At 35.7% G+C, this 9,921-nt stretch overlaps 1 long non-coding RNA gene across 2 annotated transcripts; it reads right to left on the minus strand.

Annotated features, from left to right (window-relative positions):
* Positions 1–7,015: 7,015 nt before the first annotated feature.
* Positions 7,016–9,626, minus strand: LOC141614978 (uncharacterized). 2 transcript variants are annotated; one of them, XR_012529517.1, is made up of 3 exons: positions 9,540–9,626; positions 9,359–9,446; positions 7,016–7,180 (listed from the first exon to the last, which is right to left on the minus strand). It is a non-coding gene; the product is annotated as an uncharacterized LOC141614978 (long non-coding RNA). The 2 variants fall into 2 exon arrangements; XR_012529518.1 differs by having other exon boundaries at positions 9,546–9,613.
* Between the last annotated feature and the right edge of the window lie 295 nt (positions 9,627–9,921).

Genomic DNA, 9,921 nt, shown 5'->3' on the forward strand with positions numbered 1-9,921 from the left:
TTCGAAGGTTCTATTACTCCTCGCGTTCTCGAGAAACTCCTTCTCTAAGAATGTCGCACTAGCCGCAACAAATACACGTTGTTCGGTTGGCGAATAGAAGTAATGACCAAATGTTCCTTTAGGATAACCTATAAAGTACGTCTTGACCGATCGTGGGCCGAGCTTATCCTCGTGTCTCCACTTGACATAAGCCTCGCAGCCCCAAACCCGTATAAAGGACAAATTGGGGACCGTTCCCTTCCATAGTTCATATGGAGTCTTGTCAACAGCTTTAGACGGACTTCGGTTAAGTATTAGAGTAGCTGACAGAAGAGCATAACACCACAATGAATCAGGCAATACGGTGTGACTCATCATGGATCGAACCATATCAAGTAGTGTTCGATTTCTCCGTTCGGACACACCATTCAACTGAGGTGTTCCAGGTGGAGTTAACTGTAAGACAATCCCACAGTCCTTAAGGTGTTGATCAAACTCGTGTGAAAGATACTCGCCACCACGGTCTGATCGTAGTGTTTTAATCTTTCTACCCAGTTGGTTCTGTACCCGATTCTGGTATTCTTTGAATTTCTCAAAGGACTCACTTTTATGCTTCATCAAGTAGACATAGCCATATCTACTTAAATCGTCCGTGAAAGTGATGAAATACCTATAGCCTTCTCGTGCGGTGATTGACATAGGTCCACACACATCCGTATGTATGAGTCCTAATAGGTCAGCAGCGCGCATTCCAACACCTTTGAAGGAAATTCGAGTCATCTTACCAATGAGACATGATTCACACGTGCCAAATGATTCAAAATCAAAGGCCGAGATAGCTCCATTCGTATGAGCCGTTTAACGCGTTTCGATTAATGTGTCCCATACGGCGATTGCCATAGATAAGTTTGATCTTTGTCACCAACCTTTAACTTTTTATTCATTACGTGCAATATTTCGGTGGTCTGATCTAAAACATAAATTCCATTCATGGAGACTGCCTTGCCATAAATCATATCGTGTAACGAGAAAATGCAGCTATTATTCTCTATTACAAATGAAAAACCAAGTTTGTCAAGTGCGTAAACCGAAATAATGTTTTTAGATAGACTGGGTACATAATAGCGAGTTATATAAAAATAACTCAAACCACCGGGAAGTGAATCACATATGTTCCCCTCGAGACGGCAGCCACTCGTGCTCCATTCCCGACACGCAGGTCCACCTCACCCTTTACGAGGGGTTCGATGTTTCGGAGCCCCTGCACATGATTGCACAGATGAGAACCACAACCAGTATCTAGTACCCAAGTTCCGTAACTTGCGTTGTTAATCTCAATCATATGAATAAAAGAAGAAGAAGTAGACATACCAACAGGAGTAACGCGACCTACTTTGATGTCCTCACGGTATACAGGACATGTACGCCTCCAATGCCCAGTCTTGTGGCAATGATGGCATTCCATGTTACCGTCCTTGCTCTTTGTCGCGCCTAGTGAGGTGCTCGACTCACCAGGTCCACTCTTTCCTGATCCCGACTTCTTAAACTCGGCTTACGATCGCTAGGGTCCGCTCGAGCTTTGCCCTTACCCTTGCCCTTGTTTGACACAACGAGAACATCCTGTTTCAGGGTCCCACTAAACTTCATGTCCTTCTCGGTCTGTACGAGAAGGGAGTGTAGTGCATGGGGACTTTTCTTCAAATCATTCATATAGTAATTGGCTCTAGAGAGCGCAAAACCATCGTGGAGTGAATGAAGCATGCGGTCAATCACGATGTTCTCGCTGATCTTACAATCAAGTGCCTCCAGTTTCTCGACATTCTCAATCATGCTGAGAATGTGTGGGCTAACCGGTTGGCCCTTCTGGAGTTTCGCCTCAAAGAAGCGACAGGTATGCTCATAGGTCACGATTCTCGGTGCTTTCGAGAATTCCTTAGTGAGCGTGGTGAAAATATTGTTTGCACCTTGGGCTATGAAGCGTTTCTGCAAATTGGATTCCATTGCAAAAATGAGTACGTTCTTTATCGCACCCGCTTCCATGACGAAATCGCTATACGTGGCGATCTCGTTAGCTCCAGCCGTGGGGCCTGGGTTTGGCGGGATGGGCTCTATCAGATATTTAAGCTTCCCGTCTAGCAATGGCAGCATTCCGTAATGCCGCCTCCCAGTCCGCGAAGTTTGATCCATCATTCTTCAGTCGAGTAGACTGATTCATCTGATTCATGAAGATCCGAAGCCAGGACTCACGTCCAATGTGGCACTTGGCATTGGGTCGTCCGTACGGCCAGCCATTTTGTTATTAGCAGTTTAAATGATCGTGATCTACACTGAAAAAGAAAGGAAAAACAAAACGAAATAAGCAACTCATCGAGGTGATTTAAGTCTATTTAAAATTCATTTTAACGTGTAGACTCATTGCACTTGTATAATCGATCTACCTCAAGAATTATACAAGTGATCCCAAGACTTAATTTCCGTAAATTGATAAGCCAACTGTTTGGCTAGTTCTACAGTTAGAACTCTTGGTCGATAGATTTCCGTAAATCCTATCTTTAGTCCACCATAATCACAGGATCGTACGAGTGACCATAGTGTTGAGATAAAATAGGTCAATCAGTTCCAACTTACCCGACGTAGAAGGGGTCATATTATGCCTACCGACGAAGAAGGGATTCATTGGAGTTTGACCTATAAAGACTATTCTCAATTTTTGGTTATACGAGGAAGATCCCATCAACTTAGTTTTAATTCATTTTTAAGTGAACGAAAATGTAGCATTACGTGAATGAATTAACTTAGGTGATGGCTTATTAAGACCGTGTGACATTCGTATGTCATAGAAAACTAACGCGTAACCTCTATATGAGTCAAATTTCATGCAAATATTAGGTGGTTTGGTTTTAGGCGGAATATGATGCAAACTATCGTTACGATGAAAAACATAAAAAAAAATGCAAAACGTAAATAAAAGTCCTAGTGTGGCCTATCCTAGCAGAATTAACATAATACAACTTTGGAATCCACCGTTGGACCCGAGAAGCTTGTCTTGATGTTTCATCTTTGTTCATTCAGCGGGAGTGAGCATCCGATCTCCATCTTTGGTCTCGTCAAAATTACAATTCAAAAATTACAAAATATAAACCTATTTACATTCTAAATTAACACTGTAATTACAAGGAAAAAACCAAAACGGAGATGCGAGATCTCAAAATACAACCAAGACCGTGTTCCATCATTACGGTAACACGTTCTACTAAGGCCACACTAAGTTACAACCGTTTGTAAAATTAAATACGTAATAAAAAAACATTCATGGCATTCAAAAGTAACGATAAATAAAAATGCATCAACTAAAACAAAATTTATTCGTGACATAATTCCGTAATTATGTTAAATTTATCCAAACCACCTTTTAACGATTAAAATCATGTGACAAAACCGCTTTTATAAACTTAATTTTAAACCATTACAATCCGTTACTTTAAACCGCTTTAAAATAACTAAATGGTACGTGTGTGAACCGTTTCACAATCAAGCGAGTGTACAAAATCCGTATAATGTACATTTTATGGCCAAAAGGAAAAATAAAACATGGAAAAATAATTTTTCAGCGCTGCCAAAACACTTTACCTCTCGATCGAAAAATAAAACCCTCGTGAAATCGATTTGATAAAACAAAACCAATTGCAATTTTGACCTAATTCGTATTAAATTAAATCTACAATTGACAAAACCTTAACATATGGCTATAAAGACCGTTTATAAAACAATATGCAAAAACAAATCGAAAACAAAACCAATCGATCGAGACACTACAGTCCTCGATCGATCGATCGGTTCGGCCGATGTTTACAACAAAGACAGAAGATCAGACCTCGATCGACTGATCAGTTCGGCCGGCTGTTTACAACAGCACAGAAAATCAGACGTGAACAACATATCACGGCTTTCAAGGCAAAATTATCGATTCAAATCGTTTTATGAAAATCACGATGAAAATTTACGTGGCCTCGCTCTGACAACACTTGTAGGGTAATATCCGTATAAAACCCCTTAAAACTAAGGACTATAACGTAATTTATCATGTGATTAATGGTCATAAACGAAAAACAAGAGAAACGATAAAAGAATAAGATTCAACCTCGGGTCCTGTGTAAAATCGGCCTAAGAACAGAAATCAACGCAGATTTCCTCCTAATCGTTGCACCCAAGATCGTCTGAGACTATGCCCCTTGTGCTAGAAATTGCTCTCCGATTGCCTTGCAATATTGAGAGAGCTTTTGTGAGTTTTCTGATGTGAGATCTAGAATTTCATAGAAAAAGGCTCCAAAACTCTAATTTTTCTTCAAATGAGAATGATTAGGTAAAAAGGAGAGAAGGACTCTCCTTTTGTTCTATTCGGTCGACCGACCGGTTCCTCAGGGAGGGAGTGGGCTTTCCACTTTCTCCTTATTTAACTCGTGGTCCGACTCGTTTTGCTAAATGTATATGACGGGTTTTTATTATAAATCGTCATCCGTTATCGGATATTTAAAATATCGACTAGTAACATGAACCGATCGACATATTAATACTTGTCCGACAATGACAATATTGTATAATTAATTAATTCAATATACATTAATTAAATATAACCGTTTATATTCAATTTCCGAATTAACCGCTTAATTCACCTTAGCCAGTATTATTTAATCGGTATTAAATAATTATCTCAACATCGCGTTTGACTAATTATTAGTCAATAACTCCGACTAACCGCTTAGTCATATTAGGCATCAACATGACTGTATTTTCATACCGTCACATCTCTCAAACGTATCCTATAGGTGTGACTTTTAGGGACCAGTTGATCACCGCCATTTGTATGACAATAACGTCAAACTTATCTAGCAAGCCAACCGTTATTGATAAACGTGGACCAACTGATAATAATACAAAAGTATACCCTTTAATCCTTTTAGAGATTTATATGTCATTGCACTAACTGTGGAGGACACCAACCCCAACAAGGTGAAATGGTTTAAAAACTCGAGAGTGAGGTTATGGTAGCTTATTTACTCTAGGTTGTACAATCCCTCCAATCCAAGAACCGAAAAGATGTCATATAACTCCCTCTCTATTCCTAATGCCTCCAAAGCAAGCACCGATATACACTTTGTTGCGGCCATCCTTCTAGTGGCTAGAACCTCAAAGTTGTTCCGGTGATCTTCGCTCCCAAAGGCTATCACGGGATAGCCCAGAAGGGCAATGGCAGGTGGTGCCTCTTGTTGTGGTTGGCGGGCATTCCTCCCATGGCCGGTTCTAGTGTTCCTCGACATGCTACAAGATGAAATTGTTGGAAATCATATTTTAAATATCACATATTTTAGTTTAAAGTTTTAGTCATAAAAACTTAAGGATCTTATGCATGCAAACTAAATAACAAAAGATGAGAAAATCGTTTTCTCACCATTAAATTTTCGGCCATTTTGGGCACCAACAAGATCTCCTACTTGTTAGTTCTTGAGCTATAATGAATATTAGGATGATCCTCCAAAAATCCCAAAGTAGAGATTCTCCTCTTGATTGCACCCAAGATTATCCCTTATCCCCACTAAATAATATTTGCTAGATATTTATTTAGTAGTTTACCTTAAAATTGATTACTAATACTCATATATTACACTAATAATATTAGTAATTTGATATGAACAATTTGATTGAATCTTCTCATATTTTAGATGAAGATTAAAGAGAGAAGAGAGAATAATGCATAAACTTTTGCATGTGATGTGTAAGAATAAAATAAGAGAACTAATTCTCTCTAAATGAAGGAGGGAACACGGTTTGAAGCCTCACCAAATGCCTAGGATGGCATCTTACTTTATCCTTTTTCTCTTCACAAGGTAATAGGTTGTGTAAGAGATGTAAGAGTAGGTTTGTAAGCAACATGGTGTAGGCATGAATATAATATTCTATCACATAAAATAATTCACCCATAATCCACCATAACTCCCTCTATTTCGGTCCATGTATGTAAAATGGACTACCATTTTATTTTGTCAATTTGTCATTTGTCACACAATATGTCACATGTAGTATGTTACATGTTAATAATTAATTAAATGCATATTTATTACATAAATATTATTTTTATAAATTAATTAAATTACTTCCAACAAATTGACTAGTGATACTTGATCACATAAATAAAATGGGTCATATAATTATATTTCACAACATCTTGTAATTATAATTAACCATTCATTCTTATCTCTATTGTTTCTCAAACAATAAACAATTTTAGTAATAAAGCCAGTTTATTACTAAAATAAATCTTATTTAATCTCATTAAAATAAGAAATCAATATTCTCTCTCTCACAAATGAATTGTTCAATTTCAAGGAATTGATCAACTTGTATCGTCATACAATTAATCAACTTTACAGATAAGGGCATCATCCTTTAGGTGTGACCTTAAGGGATCAATGACCACCACCGTCCCCACGACAAAGAACGTCAAACTCTAGCAAGCCAATCGTTACCGATTAATGTTGATCAGTTGACTATAAAATGAATCATCCCTTATGTATTCTTAAAAATGAGATTTAAACATGTGATCATCATGATCGACAATTGTGATCGCATTATTGTCGGGGACACTCCAACAATCTCCCACTTGTCCTCGACAAGTGTGCGTCACCAATTCTCTTGTCCTATTACTATCTCCCACTCAATTCAAGGTGTCTTTCAGGTCGTACTTGCAAGTGATCATATCGAGAGTGGTTTCCTCGATCTGGAGAATAACTGATTGACCGGAATTTATCTACCATAGATACCTTCCGAGCGTGGCCACGCATTTCTAGTTCATTACTCCTCGAGTGGCCCTGAGATATTGTTTTAACCCTGACAAGGGGGTGGACAATTCCTATCGCACTATTCCCTTCGACTAGCCATGTAACAATCCCGGATTTAGTAATACAAATAAGCTAGATAAATATTGCATTTTATATTAATAAAAGTCCATGGTGGCGGAAACACCATGACGATAAATCCGGGTGCTACCGAAATATATAAAGTAATAGTTAACTATGCATACAACTACTCTCGGGAATGAAAAAACCCGTCCAAAATAAAACAACAAGGTTCGATTACTAAACATCATAACTATTATTTATTATCTCTCTCTCAAAACCCATCCATGACCAAGAAGCACATCAACCTGAAAAAAAAATATCAACAACCACCGTCAGTGGGGAGTAACTAGGAGTGCTCCCAACCATGACTTAAGAAATTTCAAGAAACAATTATGAGCAAATAATAAGAGACAACATATAATCCATTCAAAATATGAAAACATGTGAACTTCAAGGAAATTTAATATTAAGGTATATAATCACAAATGAGTGAGTAATAATGATACCACATGATTAATTAAAATGTGTAACAACTTACAAGTTTCATGTCACTTACATGATTATACGAAATACTGTAAAAGAAGGTGGTCATAATGAAAAAGAAATAACACCAATTTACCCGAATGACATATGAAATGAGTAATGATAATATACGAGTGGTAAACACATCCAAATCTTGGACCATAAATACATAGAAAAACACGAGACAAGAACGAGCACCGTCTAGGGCCAATAACCTGAAACCCTAAACCTTGGTGTCAATAACCTGACACCAAAATAACCCTACGGCAGGACACATAACCGTGAACCCGTGTCTAAGACTGGTCAGACTCTCGAGGGACATAATGTCTAGTTAAGGCGTAAATGTGCGGACCCTTAACCAGTCAAGGCGTAAAAGTGCGGACCCTTGACCCCCAAACGACATATCCATAGACTCATAAGAGTATCCAAAAAGGACGGTCAACCCATAGCAGGCCAATAACCTGAAACCATGCCAGGGTACTAGGTAGGCCAATAACCTCGAAACCTGCCGCCCAGATTTGGTATTGCTCTTCTCAAGTAGACCAATAACTCGAAATCTACTCGATATCTTATACTCTAACTAAACCATATATAAAATGGAAGAAGGTCCAAAAGATAACAAATGTGCACCATGAATAACCTCATGTTAACATGCCAAAATGCTCATAACTGAGCGATAAATAATATCAAATGAAATTCAATAATGGTCGTCAAAGCTAGAGTATAAGTTCAACTTTTCCAATATAAAACAAGAGACACTCATGTCAATATATAATTTACGAAAGGCAATATCACAAAAAGCATATACATGACATTTAGCATTGTAGAAGTGACAATCAATTCTTAACACATACATTATTGTAATCTCACATTATAAACATCTTTATGGAGAATATATTCACAAGACATGATAACATCAAATATATTATTACTTATTTCCTTAATAAACATTTATTAATTCAAATAATTAAACACCTATTAATTCTAAACAATTAAACAAAAGTTATATTCTGTCCATGCAAAATTAATAGACATTTTAAGGACCTATAAATTCAATAAAAACAGTACCTAATAAATTATTTAACCTCATTTCATATATTTAACTTAAAATAGCATTTAATAGACGATTTCATGCAAAAATAAAGAAATAATTAAGCAAATTGTGTCACGACTATTAATAATTTATTTTTCATAAGTATAGGACAGAATATGCATAAAAATAAATTGTAAATATTTTATTTATATTTATTTATTATTCTAACACAATTAAACCTTATTTATGGACTAATTAGTTATAAAATTCAAAAGTGATTATAAAAATTACAAAATGGACATGAAAAACATTAATACACTAAAACAAGTCATATTATGATAAAACATTCAATTTTAACATTTATTTAAGTATTTTACATATTTACTTGAGATTAATTGCATAAAACACGAATATATATTAAATAAGAGCAATAATAATTATAAAAATAAAATAATCAATTTAAATATTATGTAAATTATAATAGGCCAGAATAAAATTAAGGAAGTAAATTTTTCGAAATTATTTTATGTTTTATATATTTATTAGACGATTATCACATAAAACCGTGATTAAATATCAAATAACAACAAATAAATATATGATAATTATAGAACTAAAATAATCACATGCAAACTCATAAATAATGATAATAAATCAGAATATAATCAAAAATATAATTTTTATAATCATCCATATATTTTACATATTGTTTAGATTGTTAAATCACATAAAAAATACAAATAAATCATAGAAAACATTTAAATAAGTATATATTCATCACAAAATAATGAAAACTACTATTTATTATATAAATCATGAATCTCATATATTTCCATGATTTTAAACATCATATATATTATCAATCTTATTATAACCTCATAAAAGCACTTGAAATTCAAAAATCATAGAAAGGAGAAAACCTAATTACCTTGATAGAGATTAAGATTAGTAAATAAGAAGGATAGTGTTATAAGATCAACCCAAATGATCTCCCTCAACCAATGTCTCTTGATCACCTTCTTGAACAAACATAAGAATGAAAAACAATTAATTAAATACTACTCTAAAAAAAAAACTATTAAAAGGATGGGAACTAAATAATCACTTACACTTACTAAGGAATAAGATGAAAGAGATGTTAGAATGGAAGAAATAAAATGTAGAGAATTAGGGTAGAAGCTCACGGCAAAAAGGAGAGATTTGTGGGTGCAAATTGTGTTGTGTAAGTTATAGATGAGTAGGAGGCTAAAAAGGAATAGGTTAAGGGAATGATTAAGGCTAAACCTTAGGCTATTACTTTAAGTAAAGTAGTCACATGCCTATGAGGGTAGGCCTTGGGCTCCAAGGAAAAAAAAACAAGTTGCCAACTTGCCATGTGCCTAGGTGATGAGGTAAATGATAATTCAAGGTGAAAAGAGGAATAACGAGGGTGGGTCTTGTTCGCGGATTTCTGCGATAGCCTTTCGTATTTCGGGCATAATTTCCTCTACA

This window comes from Silene latifolia, chromosome 11 (genome assembly GCF_048544455.1).
Source record: "Silene latifolia isolate original U9 population chromosome 11, ASM4854445v1, whole genome shotgun sequence".
In the NCBI taxonomy this organism is placed as follows: domain Eukaryota; kingdom Viridiplantae; phylum Streptophyta; class Magnoliopsida; order Caryophyllales; family Caryophyllaceae; genus Silene; species Silene latifolia.